Source organism: Rhinoraja longicauda, chromosome 26 (assembly GCF_053455715.1).
Source record: "Rhinoraja longicauda isolate Sanriku21f chromosome 26, sRhiLon1.1, whole genome shotgun sequence".
Lineage (NCBI taxonomy): Eukaryota > Metazoa > Chordata > Chondrichthyes > Rajiformes > Arhynchobatidae > Rhinoraja > Rhinoraja longicauda.
The window spans coordinates 11,532,339-11,559,153 of NC_135978.1; the positions used below are offsets into that span (position 1 = coordinate 11,532,339).

The following is a 26,815-nucleotide window of genomic DNA, read 5'->3' on the forward strand; positions in this document are numbered from 1 at the left end:
ATGCACTTATATGGGGCTTGTGCCCCCCCCCCCCCCCCCCCCCAGTTTCTTGATGTGGCAGACTGTGGGCCTGAGCAATCTGCCGTGTCCACATGTTTAACTGAAGCCCACAAATAACCCCAAGAACTCTATATCCATGCATAACGCTGAGATTCAGACATTGATGCCTTCTAGATGCTGATCAACAGGGGTGAAGGCAGGACTGGAGGAATGATAGATAACCTTAAACTTACGCACAATGACCACAAAAAAAAAAAAAATCTTTTGTTTCAGTAATCTTGTGTCAAAGTAAACCTATATATATATATTGAATCTTAAGAATACCCATTAATAAATGATCCTTAATGCAGAGGTGAACAGCCAGTGCTTACTAGCAAGTTGCAGGTAACTCTGGATGTGTTTCAGGCCCTCACCACCAGCAACAGTGTTGGATTATTCAACCCTTGCCTGACAAATGTTGCATTTTGGCTATGCCACCATGTTTTTATTGTAAAGTCTGGGCTCAGGGACGTTGAAAGGGATATGTCAAGCCTTCCCCAGGCAGCTATGAACACGGCACAATGGCCACACCTGTTTAAACTAGCACTGTCTGACTGTAACTTCTAGCAATGTTTCTTGATTCCTCCATTCCCTCCAAACGCTGACGATACAAGTCTGTGCAGTGACTTTGTGGTTGTTTAATAAACATGCAGCTCCCACCACTCATCCATATTCAGATTTTCTGGATATGAACTCCCATGTTTCTCTGGTATACATCTTGAGACTTTCGTGAAATGCTGCAAAATTTAAGGAAATTGAAGCTTGAAACTCAAAAATTTGCCAAACGTCAAAATCGATGATGAGTATAAGTACAGCTGATGGTAAATCATAGTTAATGCATTGAGTAATGTGATCACATTCATCCTCTCCCCCAGAAACCAAAAAATATATCTTTGGGCCATTTGAAAAAAATTCTATTCAGGTGTTGTTTAAGAGCCCAATTAAAATTACAATATCCTGGTAAATGCATTCTTTGAGCATTTGACAGCCCTGGCATTAATTGGAATCACGTGTCGCCTTCATTGTGTGTACTGGTAGTTTCAGTATTCTTCCGTCACTGTAAACCTGTAAATATTGAAGCATACGAATGCTCTACCAATGGTCCTTAATGCAGGGGGGAACAACCAGTGTTTGTAGCAAGTTGTAGGTAACCCTGGCCCTCGCCACCAGCAGCAGTGTTGGACTATTCAACCATTGCCTGATAACTGGTGCATTTTTATAGTAAATTTAGGAGTTCAGTTAAGTATAAGTGACTTATGGTATGCCTAATGTTATGGATGATAGGCCTGCCTTGGGCAACTGGTGTCACTGCAAAGGATCTGGAGAATTCCCACCTAAGTGGGTAATTAATGCTCTCCAAAGATGCTGCCTGAGTTACTCCAGCACTTTGTGTTCCAAAGAACAGAAGAAAGTTCAGAGGTACAGTCCACAGCTGATGAGGCGAGAGTGGGGCACAGAGTGCTCTGAAGAAGGTTGATGAAGATGAGCTGGAGGTCCTTGGTGTGAGGATGAAGTCCCCTTGAGGTACCAGTGCAAGCAGACGGCATAATGAGGTGGAAGGACTAAACAGACTGTTCAATGCAGTTTGAAGATTACAGCTCAATATAAGAGCTTCATTTAACTTTGAGCATCATAGATGTACATGTTGTTATCCAAAAATTAAAGCTATAGACATATTGCGGGGGGGAAAAAGATTAAATGAGATGTGCGGGTCATTTTTCTGAACACAGCGTGGTGGGTGAATGGAATGCACTGCCAATGGCTGTGGTGGAGGCAGATGGGATAGTGGCTTTTAGTTGGCGCATGGGTATGGATCATGTGCGGGCATTTGAGATTGGTTTATCTTAGCATCATATTCAGCTAGACATTCACAATGGGCAACAATGTGGGTAATTGACATATGGAGTGCAGAATGTTATTTTTATATTGCTTTGATCAGAAAGGTGCAACGGAATGAAGTCTAGACTGCTGTTTTAGATGAGCGAAGAAACTGATGTACTAGCTTTGGTGAGTCAGATGGTAAAAATGACGTTAATCTTTTGGCAGATCTGAACTGAGAGCGGAATAGGTTCAGAATGAAAGTGGATCCACTTGCACAAAGGCAACACTCATATAGGTCCGCCCATCGCTATCTATTGAAACGTGTCAGGTGGCCAGCTAACTGACCCCTGCAGTCTCCCTGCTCATGCTCACTAGTCACGTGCTGGTACCCAGAATTCCATGCAGCAGACTAGAGCATGAAGCAAATCCAGCCTGATCTCGGCCATTAATTGTTTGTCTGGTAGAACTTGGCTCTTAATTTCGTTTTCGGAGCCAAGGGATATAATTATGAGTTATTGGAGATTTAGGAGGAGAACCAGCCTATAGGATGATAGAAGATTGCTTGTATTCTGTTGTAATGTTTGTTCATACAGGCAATGAAAAGGCAAAGCTGCATCGTGAATAGTTGAAGATCTGCTTTTACATTATCATATCATATCATATCATATAGATACAGCGCGGAAACAGGCCTTTTCGGCCCACCAAGTCCGCGCCGCCCAGCGATCCCCGCACATTAACACTATCCTACACCCACTAGGGACAATTTTTTACATTTACCCAGTCAATTAACCTACATACCTGTACGTCTTTGGAGTGTGGGAGGAAACCGAAGATCTCGGAGAAAACCCACGCAGGTCACGGGGAGGACGTACAAACTCCTTACAGTGCAGCACCCGTAGTCAGGATCGAACCTGAGTCTCCGGCGCTACATTCGCTGTAAAGCAGCAACTCTACCGCTGCGCTACCGTGCCGCCCTTAGCACTTTGCCTTGAATAGTTCAGACTAAATCAAAGTGTCAAAAAATGCAAACCTATAATTTATTGTAGATGAATCGTGATACAATGTTTATTTCTTAGTTAGTGCTTCTTGGGCGAAAAAACAATTTTTTAAGAATCAAGTGTTTCCAGGCATACAAGGTAAGTGCCAAGATCTGTATGAAATATAGACACACATTGCTGGAGTGACTCAGCGGGACAGGCAGCATCTCTGGAGAAAAGGAATGGGTGATGTAGTAGTGAAGGAATAGCGTGGTGCAAGAAGTACAGATAGCACTAGCCTCCCACCAAGAACACTGTTTTTATTCCATATCACTTTTGGGAAGAATTAGCAAAATTAATTATTGCTCTTCTTTTACTTTCCAATTTCAGTTCAATTTATCCCTGATCATGTTTAGAGTGAGTTCCACAGATATCTGCTCCTTTAAAAGGTGTGATTCTGTGTATATTTAGATTGGAAGGAAAACTGATCTACAGCAAGTGCCATCAGGATGGAGGAAGCAAACCTTGCCTAATTGGCATCATAATGGACTATCCTTCTGCAACTCCCAATCACTCATGTACATCTCCGCACTGGTCATCAGTTGTAACGGGATGTCATTTAGGCAGAGAAACCTTCAGCTGGCTCGTCAGCATCGACATTTGGGTGTCTTTACAAATGCAGATCTTCCTCGACTGCTATGAATATTTATTCCAGATGTTTTCCTACTGTTCCTCTACTCCAAACCGCTGTCCAATTACTCTTTTTTTCATTCATCTCTAGCCATGAAATTTAGTGAGTGGATGAGTGATCCTTCCTGATACAATTTAGTACTGTTTTTTTTTAACCCGGCAGCACTGTGGCTCAGCGGTAGAGTTGCTGCCTTACAGCACCAGCAACCCAGGTTCGATCCTGGCCACGGGTGCTGGCCGTACGGAGTTTGTATGTTCTCACGTGACCGCTTGCGTTTTCTCCGGGTGCTCCGGTTTTTCTCCCACACTCCTGAGACGTACAGGTTGTTAGGTTGATTGGCTTTGGTAAGAAGTTCTCCCTCATTCCAGACAATATTTTAGTGAATCACCTCTGCACTATCATGACTTTCCTATTCCTTGCTGACCATAACTCCATCTATTACTTGCCAGACTTGTCCTGCCCCCAAATTTCTTCCAGCTGACCCACCCCCCGCACCACCACAATCAGCCTGAAGAAGGTTCTCAACCTGAAACTACGCCTATCCATGTTCTCCAGAGATGCTGTCAGACCCGGTGAGTTACTCCAGTTATTTTGTGTCTTCTTAATTCTGGATTCAATGCCTCAATTAATGAAGGACAGTGCCCATATGCCTTCCTGTCATCATTGTCAACCACCTCAATCATTATTGGACGTACTCTATTGCTCAATACTCCCTAAGACACGACCATCATGGTGCACGTCCTGCCTCATTGGTGCTCCCAAATTCCATCTCCCCATGTTTGTTTGGGGGTTTTTTTCAACTCAGTTTACCAACACATCGATGTCTCTCTGCAATCTAAAACTTCCTTCCACATAATCAACAACTTTGTCAATCTTCATATTAACTACAGATGTAATGGTCATGCCTCACACATCTACACACAAGTTATTCACAAATAGCTGATGAGATATAACAGAGACCAAATGTCCCTACGCGAGCTTTCCTGTCCATATCTACCTGCCATGACCTTCAGATCTGCTGCCTTTTTGTGGTGCCTTTCAATATACCTCACTGTGTTAACATGTAGGATATGGAGAGTTTTTTTCCAAGGGGATCCAATGATCTTGGTTTCATCAAATACAGAAGCTAAGACTGTTGGTTTGTAGAGGCACTGGTTTAGTTTCAGCTTAAATTTCTATGAATTACTTTGTGGGTATTTACTTGCAGAGTAAACCTCAAACTTGGGTGGAACATGTGGTCTATTAAAATTCTTTTAATGTGTTTGACGCCAGCATGGGGTGACACAGTGGTACAGCAGTAGAGTTACTGCCCTAGAGTCCCAGAGAACTGGGTTCAATCCTGACAACGGTTGCTGTCCTTACGGAGTTTGTACGTTCTCCATGTGACTGTGTGAGTTTTCTCCAGGTGCTCTGGCTCCCTTCCACATTCCACGTGCAGGTTTGGTTAATTGGCTTCTGTAAATTGTCCCTAGTATGCAGGATAGAACTAGTGTACATGTGATCGTTAGTCTGCGTGTACTCGGTGGGCTGAAAGGCCTGTTTCCATGCTGTGTCTCTAAACTAAACTAAACTATTATGACAGTGAGGTCTTGGTCCAAGGTGACTGAAGACGAATCCCTGTTTCTCAGGCTCGGCATACACAAATTCAAAGCGGATGCACGTCCGGCAGCACATGAATATCAACACAAGAATATCATCATGACCAAGATCTTCTTTCTCGATGCCCCTCTCACATATCACACCTGGACCCCTTCCTCCTTCAGTGGCCCATCCTGCATTTTGCCCTATTTCTCTTTCCCTATCAGGCTTACCCAAATCCCCTCCCATCTGTTGTGATATTGCAAGGACTACTTTGTTGTATCACAAGGACTACTTGTATAAGAAAATAACTGCAGATGCTGGTACAAATCGATTTATTCACAAAATGCTGGAGTAACTCAGCAGGTCAGGCAGCATCTCGGGAGAGAAGGAATGGGTGACGTTTCGGGTCGAGACCCTTCTTCAGACAAGGACTACTTTGTTTGTTCGTGTAGTAACGTGTATATAAGAGAATGAGGTGATTTGGTAGTCACTCTGGTTCCAGGTGGCCGTGGAATAAATAGCCTGGATTTAAGCTCCAGCTTTTAAACCTTTTAAACACGTGTGCTTGTGGTCCTTCCAGGGTCATAACAAAGGTATACCATATACCGGACCACGAAGTACAACACCATCATCAGTCTTCCTCCCTCTCAGCTCCCCCCCCCCCCCCCCCCGCCTTCTCTCACTACCTTTCTCTAAGATGCACCCTCTCTCTTTCTCACTCGAAACCTGCTTGCCCTCCCACCGAGAGCTCCTCATGCTCACGAGATGCCGTCCTCTTGCGCTCTCTCTCTCTCCCCCGACCTCTGTCACTTGCCCTCTTTGGACCTCACTCCGATTGCAGATCATCTTCCACCTGCATCGTCTTGCCCCCGCCCCCCCCAAAACTGCCTCTCCAGCTCCGAGACCTGAAACTTGCAATTGGGAGAGGAAATAAAATGTCAGAACTTCCGAGTCCTTCCTGGAAACCACTTGAGCTTGGCTGCCAGGTACTGCGTGATGTTAGCAGCATCCTGGTGTCCCAGTGCCCTGTGATGGGTCTGTGGGCCCTTAATGCCTAAAATCCCAACCATTGAGGCAGATCCTGCAGGATCAGGAACCTCCACCTTCCCCACTCAACAGGTACAATGACTCCACCCCATCCCACACACATTACCGCCTATCTCCCACCCTCCACCTCTTATCTCTCAGGTCTATCCAGCACCATTCACTGAAACAGATGTCCTGGGAGGAGGGGGGGGGCTGGGGTGGTTGGAGATTTTCTAAGGCCAAAAAGTTCTGCTGTGTGTTTACAGCAGGCACATCTTGCCATCTCCCATCTTCAAAAGAGTCCATAGTCCATGAGCTTAACCGGCAAAAGAAAGCAGCGGGTCGCTTTAGCGACTACACAATACCAGAGAAGCTTGTGGAGTTAGCAAGTGAGCGGGAAAGCAATGACTGATGTGCTGCCAAGGAAAACAGGCCTGGTGTTTACTAGGCAGGTCACGTAGGGGTACAGGAAGGCCATAGGTCTCCATTTAAAGAAGCTTGAAAACTCAGCAGCTGTCACAGAGCCCAACCCCGCACCACCCCATTCCACCCCCTACTGCCGCGGTGCTGGCAGTGAAGCTCGGCTCTCCCACTGCAAATGTGTCACAGTCGTGAAGATTAAAGAAATCTCAACAAGCCCCACCCAGACTCAGCGCCATACAATAGCCTAATTACGCAGAGTTTCTCACACAGTTCAAGAAGAAGGCGGCAGCAGCTGCATCAGAGTCCCTTTCAGGAACCAAACGGGACGTGTTCTAAACTGTGTGAGATTTGTTATTTGCCAGGAGAGCCTTTCAGCTTTCAGCGCAGCGCATTCCTCCTCTAGCGCATCCCAGCCCGGCACTATAATCAGCAGGGGAAAGTTAAGGCAAACAGTGAATGTTGCACAGAGGAGCTTTTATGTGTCTACCTCCTTGTCGTTTGCAGCCAGCTTTGCTTGGTCTCCATGGCAACAACGTCCCATGTAGGTGCGCTGCAGTGACTGTCAGGGCCTTGTTTAGTGCCCTTTGCTGTTGCCTGAATGCACATGAATGACCTCCACAAATGCAGCTCCAGCATTTCGAGAGTAGTTGCTGTTGTGAGGTAGAAAATGCAACCAGCAGTTTTCACAAAGAAAGCTCCAAATAGCACACACCGAGTGCTATTTGCCAATTCATTTGATTAGGTGTTCATTGTGAGTAGAATATTAGCCCGGATAGTGGACAACTTCCTTGTGCTCCATAAATAATTCCACAGTATCTTTCGCACCCATTAAGGCAGATGGCATTTCAGGTTAACCTTTCATCACACCTTCAACATTGGAGCTTTCATGCAGCTGTCAACTGCAGTGATCCATCCTTTCCCACATTATGTCCACCACAGATTTACATATGGATCTAGAGATGACTCGGGAATCCAATCCTGGAACTGCAAACCCACCCACTGAGGTTTCAAACATTTTCGTGTAGTTTATTCCCTTTCCTTCTTGGTTTCTTTATAGCTTTGAGGCTAGAGCATTTCTCCAAGCAAGGGACTACCTGATAGAGGACGTGGCACTGTTGAGGCCAATAAATGATTTGCTCCTCCCTGCTTGAGATGTCTATATCTGTTTATTGACATGCTCTTTCAGCTGGTCTTTATAGCAATTTTCTATGGCCTTCACAGGATCTCTAATCATGAGGGAACTAGAAGCAGAGGTTAGGGAGTTGACAATCTGATATGTGGTTTGGTTTGGTACGGAAACAGACCCTTCAGCCCACCGGGTCTGCACCGGCCAGCGATCCCCGCACATTGACGCTTTCACCCAGAGAGTTGTGAATCTGTGGAATTCTCTGCCACAAAAGGTAGTGGAGGCCAATTCACTGGGTGTTTTCAAGAGAGAGTGAGATATAGCTCTTAGGGCTAACGGAATCAAGGGATATGGGGAGAAAGCAGGAACGGGGTACATGATCATATTGAATGGCGGTGCTGGCTCGAAGGGCCTTGCCACCATATTTGTAGATAAGACCCAGTCCAGCAGAATTGGTGCATGAGAATCATGTTCAGTGTTGGTGGCATTGCCTTCAGCAAGGATGCTGATATTAGTGCAGTGATCGACCATTAGATGTGAAAGATCTTCCACATGTGTCATTGGTGGTACAAGAGCAGACTCTTTCAGATGTTATCACAGAGTCACCGAGCATGGAAACGTACTCTTGAGGCCGCCAAGAACATCCCTGACAATCAAGCATCCAGTGGGGTAAAGAAGGCATATAATATGCTTGCTTTCATTGGTTGCATTTCAGCTGCTGACTATAGTGCCGGGCTGGGACTCGCTAGAAGAGGAATGCATTACATTGGCATTGGGTAGGAGTGTGAGGAAATCATGGACTTTGGTTAGGCTACATTTGGTGTATGGTGTGCAGTTCAGGTCACCCATTACCATTGCCCATTTCCTCTTGGAAAGAGTGCAGAAGATGATGCCTGGATTAGGTGGTATTAGCTTCAGGGGGTGTTTGGACAGACCTGGATTGTTTTCTTTGGAATACTGGGGGTAATGGAGAGACCTGCTATAAAGTATATAAATTATGTAAGGCATTGATAGGGTAGACAGTCAGAACCTTTTTCCCAAGATGGAAAACTCAAATACTGGAGGTCATAGCTTTATGGTGAGAGAAGCAAAGTTTAAAGGAGATGTGTGGGGCAAGTATTTTTTACACAGAGGGTGGCGAGTGCCTACAACATGTTGCTGGGGTGGGGGGTGGGGGGTCAAGACGAATACAATAGTGGCATTTATGACTTTTGGATAGACATATGACTATGGAGGGGTATGGATTATGTGCTCAGATTGGTTCACTCCATTAGTAAGTGTTATTCTGTTTTCTGTCTATATTGTTTCAGTCTTATCAACTTGGGATATCGTGTTTAAGGGGCTTTTGTATACAAGTTTGTGTCTCCATAGCTTGATTGGCTAGGAGAATAAATGCTTGACTACTTAGAATGGGATGGGGAATTTACTAAACACACCTTAAATTAGTGACATGGGGTTGGTTACAATTCTCCACAGTACAAAAGTAATGGCAGTAATTTTAATGCAAAATCCCAGACAGGAGGGATCTAAATCAAACAGAATTATGCAGCACTTGTGAGAAAGAAAAGATTTGCCTTTAATATTCGTTGGTATCTCTGAAAGGTCCAGAGTGCATCCAATTACGTACTGTTGAAGTAAAATTATTGTTGTATTTTGAGGAAACGGAGCACTTAAATGGCATACAGCAAGATGCAGCAAACAGCTATGAGGTTTATGTACATATAATCTCCCTCAAGAAAGAAGAGAGATGCCCTTTCATATAACTCCTTCCACGCCCCTTTTTGGAGAGCTCAAAGAATTGATATCCTTTGTAGGTTAATTATTGGACAGGAGAACACTGGGAAGAGAAATTATTAACTTTTGGTGGAATTTTGATCATTAACTCGCCACCTCGCTTTCTGACTTCCTGGTCTGCCATTCAGCCATGGATATGTGAGTTATAGTCTCCAATCAGCCTAGGAGATAGATCCATCAGCTCCAAGAACACTTGGTCTCACCGGCCATCTTGCCACTCTTGCTGCTATAACCATAGACTCATCTACAATTCCCAGAAGTCCCCGTGCCGCTGCAGTTCCTTTAAAAGGAGATACCCTTGATATCATCTGGTGAAAAATGCATGCGGACAGGGAGGAATATTGTCAGAAGGTGCAGATTCACACCTGAGATATAAATACAACTTCTATTCCTCCACTATCTGAAAGGGGGTTGCTCAATGTTGGACATGGCCCCTGGGACTTACCCAATGCTGAGCCCATGGAACAAGGTACCCTGTGATCAGAGTCCCAGATACCGCATTAGGTTCGGTTCAATCTTCTTAGCTCTTCAATATTCAACTCTGGACACTGGTGCATTCTTCTTCTGTGTATAAATCTTTAACGTTGTAACCTTTGGATACAGTACTGGGGGGTACAGGTGTCTTATGTAGGAGGGAACTGCAGTTGCTGGTTTACACCGAAGAGAGGCAAAATGCTGGAGTAACTCGGTGGGTCAGGCAGCATCTCTGGGGAAAAGGAATAGGTGATGTTTTGCAGACTGAGTCCCGCTTCACGCTGAGTTACTCCTGCACTTTGCGTTTATCTTTGGTACAGGTGTCTTGTTGCTGCTAACTGCAAAGAGTTGGTACATGTACACTCAGCAGTAGGATTATTTGAATTAACATTTATTTACTTCCCTCGTAGATTTTAGTCTTGTTAGAGCTGGGCATTTGTACATAATCTTGAAGTGCTGCAGTTACGTCCATCAAGAAAAATTGCTTTCAGCTTTCTTGACTTCTTAGAGCAGAAAAGTGTCTCTTGTTGAGAGGAAGATGTAAGCAGGTAGTCCCCCCCCCCCCCCCCCAAAATCATAAATTCTCGGTATTTTTCTGAAAGGATGGGATAATATAAAATGCGTTCCTTGTAAGTAGCCATCAGAAGTGGGTTCAAGTAAATTTTCCCGGTGTGGGACGAATAAAGGAATATATTAAGTCCAGCAGTCCTTACAGAAGGTTGTGCTGCTTTATAGCAGTCAAAGTCCGAGGGAGACCACCACTCTCACAGCCTGAACCTCTGGGCAGACCACCATTCAGCACATAATGTATTTAACCTCCCTGGTTCTATAGGCAGTTGCTCGCACGTTGAACTAAAATAAGCTCTGAACTACATAGACTATTATTATTGTTATTATTATTATTATTGCACTATTATTGTTTGTTTTTTGTGTGTACGCATGCGTGCATGTATATATATATATATATATAAACACATAATCCTCTGACATTTTCGCCACCTCCAACGGGAACCCACCAATCGTCACAACTTCCCATCTCCACCCCTTTCCGCCTTCCACAGAGACTGTTCCCTCCACAACTCCCTGGTTAACTCATTTCTTCCCACCCAAACCACCCCCTCCCCAGGTACCTTCCCTTGCAACCAGGAGATATAACACTCTGCCTCTCCATCTATATCAACAGGAGATGCAACACCTGTCCCTTCAGGTTAGCAGACCTCCCAACCCTTCCGAATTTGGCGGAAAGTTTCTTCTTTCTTATTTTAATTTCCGCCATTCCGATATCGCCTCACATTTTTCCACGGGGGGGGAGGGGGTGGGGGTGGGGGGAAAGGGAGTAGGGGGGGTGGGGGGGACATGGACAGTTGTGATTTGCTGTTGAAGACCACTGGAGCAAGTATGTCTTCAATGAAATTAGGTATGTGCAGTTTTAAATGAAACTCTTTATAACTTAGTCATACATTTTATGACCATTGTTCTTTTATTCAATACCAAGAGAATTGTGATGTGTAAGGAAAAAGCAAAATAGAAACAACAAAACCAAACAATTTTTTCTTTGTGTTGTAAAAAGTATTTCTGTTCAATAACGTCATATTATGAATTTTGATGTAAAATTCTTAATTTTGGGCATCAAAATTATGAATTTGTAAAATTAAATGTTGGGAGGTCTGGGTTAGGTAGAGGTTCACTTGCACCTCCTCCATCCGTATCCACTCTATCCATTGTTCAATGTGTGGGCTCTTATACATCGGCGAGACCAAGTGTAGACTGGGTGATCATTTCGCTGAACACCTTCGCTCTATCCTCCTGGACCTACCTGATCTACCGATTGCCAAACAATTTAATTCCCTTACTCATTCCCACACTGACCTGTCCTAGGCCTCCCCCATTGTCAGAGGGAGGCCAAATGCAAATTGGAGGAGCAGCATCTCATATTTCGCTTGGGCAGTTTGCAACCCAGTTGTATGAATATTGATTTCTCTAACTTCAAGTAACCCTTGCCTTCCCCCTCTCTCCATCCCTCCCCCACCCAAGTCGTACCAGCTCCAGTCATCTTGTCGAGTCTCATTGTCTCTACTCGTTTTCACCTAGGCCACAGCTAACAATGACCTGTTTCCTTTAACATCGTTACTTTGCATATCTTTCATTCTTTGTTATATATCTCTCTGCATTGTCAAAACCTCTTGTTTCCCTTTCCCCTGACTCTCAGTCTGAAGAAGGGTCTCGACCCAAAACGTCACCTATTCTTTTTCTCCAATGATGCTGTCTGACCCACTGAGTTACTCCAGCCTTTTGTGTCTATGTCCTGTTGGATAGATGTAGTTTTACTAAATTTTCAGCAGATATTTAGTAAAATATAAGATTAAAACAGGAAATGCTGAAAATTCTTGGCAAGTCAGGCAGCAGCCGTGAAGAAAAAAAGGGAGTTAATGTTTTCAGGTTGATGACCTGTAATAAAAAGTGGGTAAAGATGGTGATAACCATTTTAAGTTTCAGAGAAAGTTTTGCAGGGAGAACAGTTAGCAGGGTGTAGACCCAGAAGGGATCTAATGACACAGGTGGCAGTAGTCTAGCTGAAAGAGTTATAAAGGTCAATGAATAACAATCATTATTTTTGGATATGATATAAACAGGAGATAAAATAAATCTAAAGTACCAGATGAAGACAGGGCAAAAGAGATGATTGAAATTTATGAAACAAGATTGTGATGGTTGATTATCTGAGATTGAATAATTCAGTATTGAATCCTGAGGCCTAAATGTACCACGTCAAAGATGAGAGACTCTTCAAGCTTATGTTGCTTTTCAATGGAGGCCAAAGGCAGAAAGGTCAAAGTGGGAATGGGATGGATAATCAATCTCTCTTGGCCTCCGCACTATCGGAGATCCTTTTGTCTGTTCTCACGCTCTTCCCCTGATCTGTCGCAACTTTAAACTTGTTACATTCCTAATATTTCCTGGTCTTGATGCAAGGTCATCAATCTGAATCAGCAGCTCTGCTCTGCCTTCTGCGCAAAGGCTGTGGATTTTTCGCACTTTTAATTTATTTTGGACTTCCAACATTTGCAGGTTTTTTTCCATGCCTTGCATTATTTTGCTAAAATCCATGCTGCACATTTTCTGTGGTTATGAAATGGTGCCGACCGAAGGAATCTGATGATTGTATTAAACGTTACTTAACCGATTCACAAACCAATTTGCCCTATTAATGAAATCCATTATGCGCTATCCCTCTTAATCTACTGTTCCTCTTTGGGAGTTATGTATTTTAACTCCGAGATCTCCGAATATCTATTGTCTTTACCATATTTCCAATGAGCTAATTTTCTTCCCCAAAATGTATCCCTTCAATCTCTTAACAGTAATCTGTACTTTCTTTCAATATTTTACTCATTATCCTACGTTTTAGAATCATAAAAGGACAAAGCATTGTAACAGGCCCGTCGACCCATCGAGTTTGTGCCGACTATCAACCACCTGTTTATACTAATCCTATACTAGTCCATTTTGTTGCTCTTCCCACTTTCATATCAACTCCCCCCAGATTCTCCACTCAATTACACACAAGGGACAATTTACAGTGGACAATAAACCTACCAACCTGCATGACTTTGAGATGTGGGAGAAAACTAGAGTACCCGAAGGAAACTCCCACAGTCTCAGAGAACATGCAAACTCCCCACAAACAGCATTCAAGTCAGGTCTGAACTTGGACTTCTGGTGCAGTGAGGCAGCAACTTTACCAGCTACTCCACTGTCTGAGATATTTTACAGGAATTCCTGCTGCTTGCCAAACAGCAGATTTCTTTTAACTGAAAATGTATCTTGTAGATTTAATGTAATTTTATTTTTGAACATGGAAATGACTGTAATAAAACAAAAAAGCATACAATAATGAGTGAGATACAGGCACGCTATGTGAAGACCTTGCATTTAGAAGGAAAAATAAGCCCACTGCAAACTTGCTGAGGGGAATAGATGCTCAGAGTTCTCAGAGTTAAAAGTGCAGAATTTCCAAAGAATGACAATAAAGATACATGGACAATAAGGATTCAACAATGCAGGTCAGATAATACTTTGGTTAAAAAATATGATTAAATTCTATAGCCACTTGTTTCCGTCGGTTAATATTGTAAATTATTCTGAGCACCCAATTAAAACCTTGTATTTAGTAAAATGATAGAAGAATGGAAAATTCAAGCTACATGTCATAGAGTCAGAGTGATGCAGTATGAAAGCAGGCCCTTTGGCCCAACTTGCCCACACTGTCTCAGCAGGTACACTTGTCCTACCTACCAGAATTTGATCCATATCCCTCCTAACCTGTCTTATCCTTGTACCTGTCTCAATGCTTCTTAAATGTTGGGATAGTCCCTACCTCAACTACCTCCTCTGGCAACTTGTTCCATACATCCACCACCCTTTGTGTGAAAAAGTTACCCCTCAGATTCCTATTAAATCTTTTCCACTTCACCTTAAACCTATGTCCTCTGGTCCTCCATTCACCTACTCTGGGCAAGAGACTCTGTGCATCTACCTGATCTATTCCTCTCATGATCTTATACACCTGTATCAGATCACTCATCCTCCTGCGCTCCCATCCTACTCAATCTCTGCCTACATGCTGAGATGTCATTTTGGGTCTGTATTTTTTGTGGCAGATAGAACTAGGATTAGGTTATGCTTTATCTACGGAGATAGCCATTGTTTTAATACATCTTGGGATTTTTGAGGAACCTGTTTTTAGCTAAATATCCAATTTTGGTTTGAAATATTCTCCCATATTTTGCACAGAACCAGTGCTGCTAAGCCTTTAGGCAAAATGGAGAAATAGTCCTTTTAGCTTTGAAATATTTAATATAGACTAATTTATTTTAGACCTTACCCCATGCAATCCTGAGCAATCTGAATGCAGAATTTAATTGTTGCCTTCAAGTAGACTGCCCATCTCTTGGCTATTTGCCTTTTGCTAACTCGCTATAGAATCTCTTCTTTAGAAGTGCTCAATTGGCAGTCTTAGTTGTGCCTTCATTAGCATGGCATTACACTTTGTGTCCATGCAAATTGGAGGATTTCTGTGCTTGATCTTTGAAGAAGATATCAAAGCCAAAATCATTCAAAGACTGCACTTCTTCTGGTAATCCAATTTGCAGTGTTATCATCCATGGTAGCATCTTTTGTCAATGTGCTTCACTGGTAAGGGAGTTTGTCTTCTGCTTGTAGAGGATGGCTAGCAAAATACAGAGATTGCCCGGCACTGGTTAGTGCATATTATCTGTCTCCACTAGGCTTACTGTGAGTTAGCTTGACAATGTAACCCCTGGATAGTTTCATATTTTTCAAAGAGAGAGCCAGCAGACCACGGACACAGATTACAGTTACAGATAGCTGTTGCTTGGGCCAATTTGTGAAAATCTATTGTCAGTCTATTTTCTTGAGGCATCAAGAGTACTGGTACAACACAACCTCCTTTTCACACAGGAGCAGGTTCAGCCATTTTGTTTGGCTGGAGAGTTAGGAATGAGAGAATTATCCATTTAAAATGATCCAATGTGTAGAAAAACACAAAGAAATTTACATATATTGAAAGTTGTTGATTCCTGTAGAATGTATCTTTAAGGGATGTTTGAAACGTAGACTTTTACATCTTGTAAGGAAAATTTGGTTTCATCTTTGAAGTTGGGGTAAAGGGAAAAGGAAATGGGCAGGAGAATTAATTTTGCATTTGTCTCTACATAAAGCTTTGGATATGCTCCGGAACAATTGGTTTCAACGGTAAACATTGCTCCAGTTAGTGAAGTGCTGAGTGAAGCTTGTGCCTGCCGAGAGCCCATTTTATTCCCAGCAGGAAGCCATGTGAAGAAAGTGATAGAATAAAGAATCCTGTTTGCACTCTTACTGCTTTCCAGACCCTATTTAGAAGCTACCAGATCATGCAGACACCAGTCACTTGAGATGCAAGTGAATGTGGTCAGACATGGAGACAGCCAATTTTATCATCTTTTTCAAAGAGATTTAGTGTAATGAAGAAGAGTTGGGGGGACAATGGAACATTCTGATTACATGCTTAGTAGAGATTACTGCAGATTGTTTTGCAAATTAGTTCTTCCAAAGTTAAAACATCTTTTTTTTAATTACAACAGTGTTCAGGTATTAAATCAAATTCCTAGCACCTCCATGAATGTGGTTTTTATGCAGTTTTTTAGGCTTAATTCCTTTCATTCAGCTTCAGTAGAACCGTTAAATCATGTCACTTTTGAAATCCTTACAAAGAATTCTTTTGTTTTTTTTCCACTCCCTGACTTGCCTGATCCTGCCCTTTTATTTCTGTTAGAATTCAGGAATTTATTCAAAAGCCATTTGTTTAACGTAGTTGCTGTGGGGCAATGTGCAGACTGCTCCCCTTTGTGGCTCATCCATTTCCGGATTACTTGTAGCATCTCCTGTTCCTCAAGTTCACGTCCATGAGATGGAGCGCGCAGTCTTCAGAAAGGATTTTACTTGCGATATTTATCTCCCTTTTATCTTGTCTTTGAAGCATTCCATACTTTGGCCAGAAGAAGTTCCCAGGTTACAGCTTAAGAGCCGCCGTGAAGCGAGTTGCATGGGGAGGGGTGGGGAATCGCTTCCCTTTTACCTGTAGGCAAACGCTGAGATGAACACCATAGAGGTATCTCAAAACTAGGAACTGACATGTTAAAACAGTATAATCCCCCAACTCATGTGAAAGATGTGTTCCATATTGTTCACGGAAAGTCAAATCTAGGCCTATTCCAAGGTTAATTCAAACAAATGCTTTGTACCTTCCCTCTCCTTTTTTACTTAAATGAGACAGGTACTGTCCTAGAACATAAAACGGATGGAAAACTACATTTTCTGTCGTTCAATGGGAAAGTATAATAGGATGAAGAAATGCATTTGCACTCAGTCCTGTGTAAGTATTAAGTGAGAATCCTATGCATGCAGTTACTCTATTTTAGTTTAGTTTAGAGATACAGTGTAGAAACAGGCCCATTGGCCCACCGAGACTGCGCCGACCATTGATCACACATACACTGGTTCTACATTATCCCACTTTCGCAAACTGCACACGAGAGGCAATTTTACCTGTGCATCTTTGGAATGTGGGAGGAAATTGGAGCACCTGGAGGAATCCCACGCGGTTACAGAGGGAACAAGCAAACTCAGTCCGTACCCGTAGTCAGGATTGAACATGGGTCTCTGAGGCAGCAGCCCTACCACTTTGCCGCCCACTCAATTAGATAAAATGTTATCCAACTAAGGACATTGAAATTATTCACAAATTCTCTCAGAACATGGTACCATCGCAGATTATGCACAACAGAGAAATATAGTCATTAAAAATTTTGAAGAGTGTACCAAGATAATTCCATCTAAAAAAGATCTTCGGAAGATCTTAACTTTTCCAGATCTACCATTTGCCAATTTGCCTTTTTCTTGGTGATCCATTCTATCTAGTTCTATCACAGTATTTTGCTATTAGCCATACTGCTGCATGGTTGCAGACTGCAGTGTCAACTAAATCCGACCTAATTTCTGATCTGACTTCGTTCTTTGAGCATTAATTCCAACTATACAAAACCATTATCTTAAGAGATGGTATAATAAAGCTGCTTAAACTCATTGCGTTTTGATAGAATATGTGTGGAAAAATTATGTTAGAAACAGCTTTAACTGGAGAAACTGATTTAGGCTTTGGTGGAATAATTGGAGGCCACATGAGGAAACATAAAGCAAGCAGTGAGTTGCTGTGAACTGGAATAGGTTCTCTGGAAAGAAAGTGGATGTAGATTCAGTGTTAGCCCGTATTTTGTTGCTGTTACTCCGAGGCAAACATCACTCGCATATATTTCAGGTCATACGCAACACTGGTGATACACTGTCACCCAAACAGGATGGCTTCCTGCTGTTCCCATCGACACATTCAACCTGCAATCACTAACCTGGTGTAAATTTGGGAATATTTATCCACAAAATCTTCATAATACATTTCAGTGTACATTTTTTTTTAAATTGCCTCCGACCAACCTTTGTCTATCACTGAATAATTCATGTCTAAAATGTGACATTTCATTTACACAGAAGGTTCTTGTTGCAGATTTTAAATTAAATAATTCTGCTTTTGTTTTCCTATCTTGTTCTTTCAATTCTCCTGTAAATGAGTGCAAGATCATGGGACATTGGAAAACTCAGCTGGTAAATGGTGGTCCAGTGGTGTATCACTTTGTTGGTTCTAACGTGTACTGTACAGGGCCATGAAATGGTTGTTGCTGTCAGCAAAAATAACATTTGAGACGTTTGTCAAAGTGTGTTTGGTAAAGTCCATGCACAAATGTATGCAAGGCTTGGGCTGTGCGCTGGAATTCACAGTTCTTCTCAGAATATCCTCATCTCTTCGAGGAACAAGAACAAGAATACATTTTCACTGAGCATGAAGCATTGTGGATAAACCAGTACGCCATATGTGACTGGGTTAGATAGACTGGATACTCTATCCCTCTGTATATGGAGCTGAATTGGATGGAACAGATATAGATGGGGAAGAGGACAAGGTCAGAAGAAGAACTACAGAGATCTGAAAATGTCCTTTGGTTCCAGCTGATTAGTTTCTAGTTTAATGTCCTTAATTTGTTTGGAGCAGCGTGTTGGATGAAGGGCAGAATTGCTGTATGTGTACACAATTATTCCTCTTTTCATACCAATGATAATCTGTAAATGCTGTGCGTAGTTCAGCCACCTATCGCCACAATTGTCCGGAGTTAACAGAAGGTTAGAATGTGCTGCTTATGCCTCTCAAGCAATGTGAACTTTCAATAGATAATTGATCTCAACACTTTTTTTAAAGTGGCCTTGAAAAACTTGGTGGCTCTCTCTCCCCTTCGTTCTCTCTCTCCCCTTCATTCTTTTTCCCCCTTCATTCTCTTTTTCTCCTTTTTCTCTCTTTCTCACATCTCAATATTCTCTGCCCCCCTCCCCCAGACTAGGGAATTACAGGAAGCAAGACGTTTCCAGGGGTGAAAGGGTTACATTGAGAATGGATTGGATGGGTTGCATAGATTAGAATTGTATTCCTTTGAGTGTAGAAGATGAAAGGGCGATCTAATTTAGATAAAAAGGAATGGTAGAGGGACATTATTTCCTCTTCAGGAGGCATCCAGAGGAAGGGGACATATTCTTGCCTGGCCAAGTTGCACATTTAAGGATGTGAGGGTTATGGAAGTAAGCCAAGAAAATAAACAAGAGCCAAATTAACTATGATCTAATTGAATGCCAAGCAGTGCTGGTGGGACCGAATGGCCTCTTGCTTGTAGGTTACTAAACAACCTCAGCAAGAACCTGCACCCACTACAATTTGCCTACTGCCACAATAGATCAATTGGGGGATGCCATTTCGCTGGCTTTCCACTCTGTTCTAGACACTTGGACAATAAAAACACAAACGTCAGGCTGTTGTTCATAACCTACAGCTAAGCGTTCAATACCATCATCCTCTCCAAACTTGTGCCAAGCGCAGGGAATTGGATCCCTGTGCATCACTTTGCAACTTGATCCTCAACTTCCTCATCAACAGAACACAATCAGTACAAATTGGCAACAGCACTTTCTCCTCAGCCTTTAGCACAGGAGCGCCTCTAGGCTCTATGCTCAGCCCCCTGCTCTACTCGCTCTATACCCGTGTGTGAGTGTAGTTGGACACAGTTCCAACTCCACCTTTGAATCTGCTGATGACACCATTGTTGGATGAATTACGGATAATGATGAGTCAGAGTACAGGAGGAGATCGATCGACTGATATAATGGTGCCAGAATAACAATATCTCTCAATATCAATAATGCCAAGGAACTTTAGAAGAGGAAGGCTGAGGATCCACACACCTGTCTTCATCAATGGATCGGTTTTGGAGAGAGTCAACTGCTTCAAGTTCCTGGGCGTGCACATCTCTGAAGAAATTTTCTGGAGCCAGCATATTGATACAAGCCCATCAACACCCCTACTTCTTTCGAAGATTGAGGAGATATGGTAGATCGATGCTTTTGCACTTCCAAGTGTGTGCAGTAGAGGGCATGTTGACTGGTTGTATCACTGCCTGGTTTGTCAACTCGAACACCCAGGAATGAAGGAGATTACAAAACGTGGTTAAACACTGCCTGGTCCATCGTAGGTACTCACCTCCACACCATCAAAGTGATCTATAGGAGGCGCTGTCTGAAAAACACAGCCAGCATCATCAAGGTCCCCCACCACCCTGGCCATGCTCTCATTTCACTCCTGCCATCAGGGAGAAGGTACAGGAGTCTGAAAACTGTAACATCCAGGTTCAGGAACAGCTTCTTCCCAACAGCCATCAGACTATTGAAAGCTACGAACTCCAGCCAAACTACGAACTGCCTTGGTTGTGCTAGGGACTTAAGGTTTTGTTTTTGCACAATATTGATTTTTAAAATTTATTGAAGTTTTTGTTTCTTATTATATCAATTGAATATTGTGTTTACAAATCTTTTCTGCAGTTGCAAGTAAGAATTTTGTTTCATTTTGGTATATAAGGCAATAAAACGCACTTGCCCCCACTTGTGTCGGGAGAGAATGCAAAAGTGGGACAACATAGAACCACTGTGAAAACATGATCGATGGCTGGAGTGGACTCAGCCGGCCAAAGGGCTCGTTTCCATGCTGTGTCTTTCAATCAATTAATTCACATGGATTTGCAGAGAATGGGGAGGGATATGGATAGGGTGCAGACAGAGGAGAATAGTTTATCTTGACATCATTTTCGGCACAGATATCATGGGCCGAAGGGCCTGTTCCTGTGCTGTACCAGTATATTCTATTTTCTAAATGGTAAATATATAGGCAAGAGGAGGAAAGGGAAGAAGTCCCAATGAAGGAGCCCCTAAGATAAAAATAGCAGGTAGTTTCCACAACTCTAGCCTAAGGGAGGTGTTGGTTACTTTGCATCGGTTCCCATGAGCCGTGATGCAAGATGGGGCAGCAGCCTCCTTGGGTCAAACATACCTAAATGTCTTTGCCACAGGGGAAATCTGAGAGAAATAATGCTACCGGTTTGTTTTTGAGACACTATTACTTATCTTCAATTATAATCTTAATCATGTTGATAACCAATCAAAATAATTATTGAATATGAGCTGTATATTTACATTCCATAGAGTGGAGCTAGCCCGCACACTGGGAAGAAAACTCACAAAGCTTTCCAATTACTATGCTGATAGATTAATTGGTAAAATCCATACAGTGCTACACTGAGCCACCAAAGGATTTGTGGTTGAAACTAATGCTGCAGAGGCAGGAGGAAGGGCAATCATGTTATCGAAAGAGTCCAGAGAAGGTCCCAACCCAAAACATCGCCTATCCATTCCTTCCGGGATCTCAACTCGGGTTAAATTAAATTCTGTTATATCACTAGCAACACAATACCCAATCTCATATAACTGTGGAAATTTGCGCTTCGCACTGCACAAGAGCCTGAGAGCTGAGATCAAACAAGCTGCAGTTGGATAGTATGTAATGTAGAATAATCGCAGTGCCTTCGGCTCATTCTCGAGCTGCTCACGTGTACGTGCTGTGTTGCACCCAGGTCAGACGCACAGACCAGGGCTTTGCTGTACAAGGGAAGTGAGGGGAGTAGGCACATGGTCTGCCTGGAAGGCTCTGGATTTTACTGTCGGGTGATTTGCCTGAGGGGGATGACCAAGCGCTAAGACTGGTTTTTGGTGCTGTCCATTTGTGGATGAATGAGGTTATACATCAGCATATAATCAGCACATTCAACGCTTTCTTGGGGATGTCAGAGCAACATTTACATTTTCACATCGAGTGAAGAGAATCAGGCTTGCAGACCCAATTGGTTCCTCACACATGCCCGATGGATTTCCTGCTGTTCGTGTTTGCTACTCAAGTTTGGACGGAAGGTGACAGAAGTGACGCAGATGTCACTTATTTCTATCTCGTGCATTTAACAGCATAATATTGCAGAAACCTGCTCATTTGGTTCATCATGTAAATGAGACACTAAATACTACTGTTGCCCTGTGTAGGAAGGAACTGCAGATGCTGGTTTAAACCGAAGATAAACACGAAAGGCTGGAGTAACTCAGCGAGTCAGACAGCATCTCTGGAGAAAAAGGAGTAGGTGACGTTTCGGGTCGAGACCCTTCATCTGGTGTCCTCTTCCACTTGATCGACTCGTATAGCACTGCATTCAATCACTTACTGAACTAGTGAAGAAGTTATTGATGCTGCAGTCAAGATTCGGGAATTGTCCTCTTGAGTTGGAAAGTTACTAGCATCACTCAACTATTTAAAGATATAAAATGAGCCAGGAAATTATAGGCCTATTAATCCAACAGTGTTATGGACAAGTTCTATGCTTGTTTTATTACTAACAGTTATGCATTATGTGCTTAAAAATGAACTGATGGGATAAAATTAGCATGGATTGGTAAATGTCTGAAGAAGGGTCCCGACCCGAAAAGTCACCAATCCATGTTTTTCAGAGATGCTGTCTGACCCACTGAGTTACTCCAGCATTTTGCGTCTTTTCTTTGTGGATTTGTAATAAAATGAGCTTTGAGGAATGAGACCAATTAGAAATGTTGAAGAATCAACTAACATAGTAAGTAGATGAATGAGTGCTTCTGGATGTTGTTTACAATGGTTCCATGGTGCGTTATTTGTCAAATATGCAACTGCACAGTGAAAATCTTTTTGCATATATTACACATGTAGGCGCCGCCATGTTTTGGTGCCAGTTCGAGTCTGGTAAAATGGTTCCTTTGACCAGTAAAATGACATGAGAATGCATGGAATTGGAAACAACCAGTTGACAGAAGTTGTGAATTGGTTAGGTTGTGGAAAACAAGAGCAGTTATAATAGATATTTGCTCAAACTAGCAATGTGAGATTAGTAGTATTGTAAAAGGATCTCTACTTCCAGTGAATCTAAGTCAGGATTTGGTCATCTTCGGTGGTGTCAGAAAATTACTCCTCTCTAGCTGCCCTCAAGATGGTGCTGGAAAGTTGGTTTCATGAGCTGCTTTAGTCCTTCTGGTGAAGATGCCAACGAATGTCAGGGATCAACAAGAGCTGCAGATGCTGGTTTACAAAATGGAAACACAAAGTGCTGGAGTAGCTCAGCAGGTCAGGCAGCATCTCTGGAGGACACAGATAGGTGACATTTTGAAGAAAGTCCTGACCTGAAAAGTCCCATATCCATGTGCTCCAGAGATGTTGCCTGACCTGCTGAATGTCAGGGATAGCTAGTAATAATCCTTCTTGCTAGATTTGACCATTGTTTGGTATATTAATGGCACAAATGTTACTTGCCATCTATCAACCTATGACTGAATGCTGCTTAGCTCTTGGTACAGGCAGAGATGAACTGCATCATTTGTTGAGGAGTTGCAACTGAGCTTTCTACAATTTATAACAAAATATATAGATAATTGAATGATGAACAATTTTACCAAGTTAACTATCAGCATTAAGTCAGATGTTCGACTTAAGTTAGCTATCAGCATCAAGTCAGATGTTCGAGTCTATTGTAGTTACGGTCAGAGCAATTGCAAAGAGAGATTCAATGTGTGAGGACAATGTGGCAGAAGGAGTTCAGTTTAGTTTAGAGATACAGTGCAGAAACAGGCCCTTCGGCCCACCAAGTCCGCGCGACCAGCAATCACCATGTACACTAGCACTATCCTACAAACTAGGGACAATTTGTCATCTTTACCAAAGCCAATTAACCTACAAACCTGTGCATCTTTGGAGTGTGGGAGGAAACCGGAGCGCTCGGAGGAAACCCAAACGAATACGGGGAGAATGTACAAACACCATGCAGATAGCACCCATAGTCAGGGTCAGGCCCAGGACTCTGGCACTGTGAGGCAGCAACTCTACCGCTGCGCCACCATGCCACCCGAGTTCGTTTGACAGTTGAGGTTTACAGAATCATGGTGGGTATGTGATCTAATTAATAGATTTGAGAGACACCACTTCTGTCTGTGGTCAGCTCCACACATGGCCCTACTGCACAGTCTTCCCTTTGAATGCTACGCCCCTTGCTCAGGTTTACTACAGAACACTCTCATGTAATCACTCGCTGCACCCTTCTCCCTTGAAATTCCTCACTCTGGAGCCTCTCCTTTACATTGTACCACTTGTTGGCTGCATTCAGTGCCTTACAGTTCCTTGTGACTCACTCGGCACTGTGTAAACTAACTTGTGGCAAGTCTGTAACAGTTCTTTGAAGAAAGTCCAAGAGAACCAGAACTGGCTGATTTCCAGCTACTTTAAATACTGTAAATGGGCTTCGTCCCTGTATTAGAAGCCAAGCACCCATAGTACCCTTGGAACAAGTTCCACTCCATGATTCTTTTTTTAAGTGTTAACAATGGTAGGAACGTTTCTTTAAGTTGGAGGCTTCCTTTGCCAATCATCTGCCTATTTCCTATTTCATTGGGATTGTCCGTAGCCTTAGTCTCGTGTATATGTTAATTACTGACTGGTCATGAGAGACCAGCAACCAGAGTGTCGGGGACAATGAGCCTGCACCTGGCATTATGCATTATTTCCAGAGGGGATGGATGGTGAGCTGGTGATGTGGAAGTGACAGGCTATAATAAAATTTTGACTCACTGGTTAGAGGATTACAGACCCTTTGGCCCATCTCATCCAAGCTGCCCAAGATGACCATCTAAGCTAGTCACTTTTACCCACGATTGGCTCTTATTTTCTAAACCTTACCTATCCATGCACATGTCCAGATGTTTTTTAAATGTTTTTTTATTTATCGCACAAACTTCCTCAGGCAGTGTGTTCCATACACCAGCCATGCTCTGCGTGAAATAATTGCCCCTTAGATTCCTATTAAATCACCCTCACACCTTAAACCTCTACTCTCTAGCCCATAATTTCTCTACCCTGGGGAAAAAATACTCTGTGCATTTACCCTATCTATTCCCATTGTGATTTTATACACCTCTATAATATAATTCCTCAGACTCCTGCACTCCAAGGAATAAAGTCCTAACCTGTCCAACGTCTCATAGAGTCACAGAGTGATACAGTGTTGAAACAGGCCCTTGGGCCCAACTTGTCCACACCGACCAGCAATGTCCCAGCTACACTAGTTGCACTTGCCTGCACTTGGTCCATATCCCTCCAAACCTGCCCTATCCATGTACCTGTCTAACTGTTTCTTAAACGATGGGATAGTCCCAGCCTCAACTACATCTTCTGGCAGCTTGTTCCATACACCCACCATCCTTTGTGTGAAAAGGTTATCCCTCGTATTCCCTATTAAATCTTTTCCTCTTCACCTTGAACCTATGTCCTCTGGTCCTCGATTCCCCAACTCTGGGCAAGAGACTCTGTGCATCTACCCATTCGATTTATTCACAAAATGCTGGAGTAACTCAGCCGGTCAGGCAGCATCTCGACCCGAAACGTCACCCATTCCTTCTCTCCCGAGATGCTGCCTGACCTGCTGAGTTACTCCAGCATTTTGTGAATAAATCGATTTGTACCAGCATTTGCAGTTATTTTCTTATACTACTGTTCATCTACCCGATCTATTCCTCTCATGATTTTATACACCTCTATAAGATCACCCCTCATCCTCCTGCGCTCCATGGGATAGAGACCCAGCCTACTCAACCTCTCCCTATAGCTCACACCCTCTAGTCCTGGCAACATCCTCATAAATCCTTTCTGAACCATTTCAAGCTTGACACTATCTTTCCAAAAACATGGTGCCCAGAACTGAACGCAATATTCTAAATGCGGTCTCACCAACCTCTTGTACAACTGCAACATGACCTCCCAACTTCTATACTCTCCCTTTAACTCAGGCCATTGAGTCCTGGCAACAACCTTGTAAATCTTCTCTGTATTCTTTCCAGCATAATGACATCTTTTCTGCAGCAGGATGTCTAAAACTGAATATAATACTCCAATGTGACCTCACCAATTTCTGGTATAGTTGTAACAAATCATCCCAACTTCCATACTTAATTCCCTGCCTTCTTCAGCACCCTTCTTGACCTGCAATGCTGCATTCAGGGATCTATGTAATTGTAGCCATCGATCTCTCTAATCTAACAATATTCCCCAAGGCCCTACCATTCACTGAATGCTCTGCACTGTTTGACTTCCCACAATGCAACACCTCATGCTTGTATGAATTAAACTCCATTAACAACTCCTCAGCCCACTTGCCCAGCAGATCAAGATCCTGCTGTAATTCTTGATAACCATCTTCACCGTCTAAGATACCAGCACAGAATCTAGGTGGTATCAGTCTCAGGGTTTGCTGAATCTTGGTGGCCAGTGTTGATATTCATTCCTTGATCAATAATTTATTGGTAACGCCGATGGTTTTTGGAGCAAGTTCGTTCCCAGCAACTGTCTTGGCCGCACCCACAGCCACTGTCTGCCACTTGTATCCACCTATTCAGAATTTCTGCCCCAACATAGAAACATAGAAAAATGGGTGCAGCCAGCACGGCCATTGAATATGATCATGGCTGATCATCAAAAATCAGTACCCCGTTCCTGCTTTTTCCTTGATTTCTTTAGCCCTAAGAGCTAAATCTTGAAAACATCCAGTGAATTAGCCTCCATTGCCTTCTGTGGCAGAGAATTCCACAGATTCACAACTATCTGGGTGAAAAAGTTTTTCCTCATCTCAGTCGTGAATGGCCTGGTCCTGGAGTCCCCCAACATCAGGAACTGCATCCAACCTGTCCAATCCTTTAAGAATTGTATATGTTTCTATGACTCCCCTCTCATCCTAAATTCCAGTGAATACAAGCCCAGTCGACCCATTC

General features: G+C 43.0%; 1 protein-coding gene across 2 annotated transcripts in view; it reads left to right on the forward strand.

The window, feature by feature from the left end:
* Positions 1 to 26,815, forward strand: part of rnf43 (ring finger protein 43) — a 162,576-nt gene that overhangs the window by 108,068 nt on the left and 27,693 nt on the right. The gene's annotated exons all lie outside the window — the stretch shown is intronic.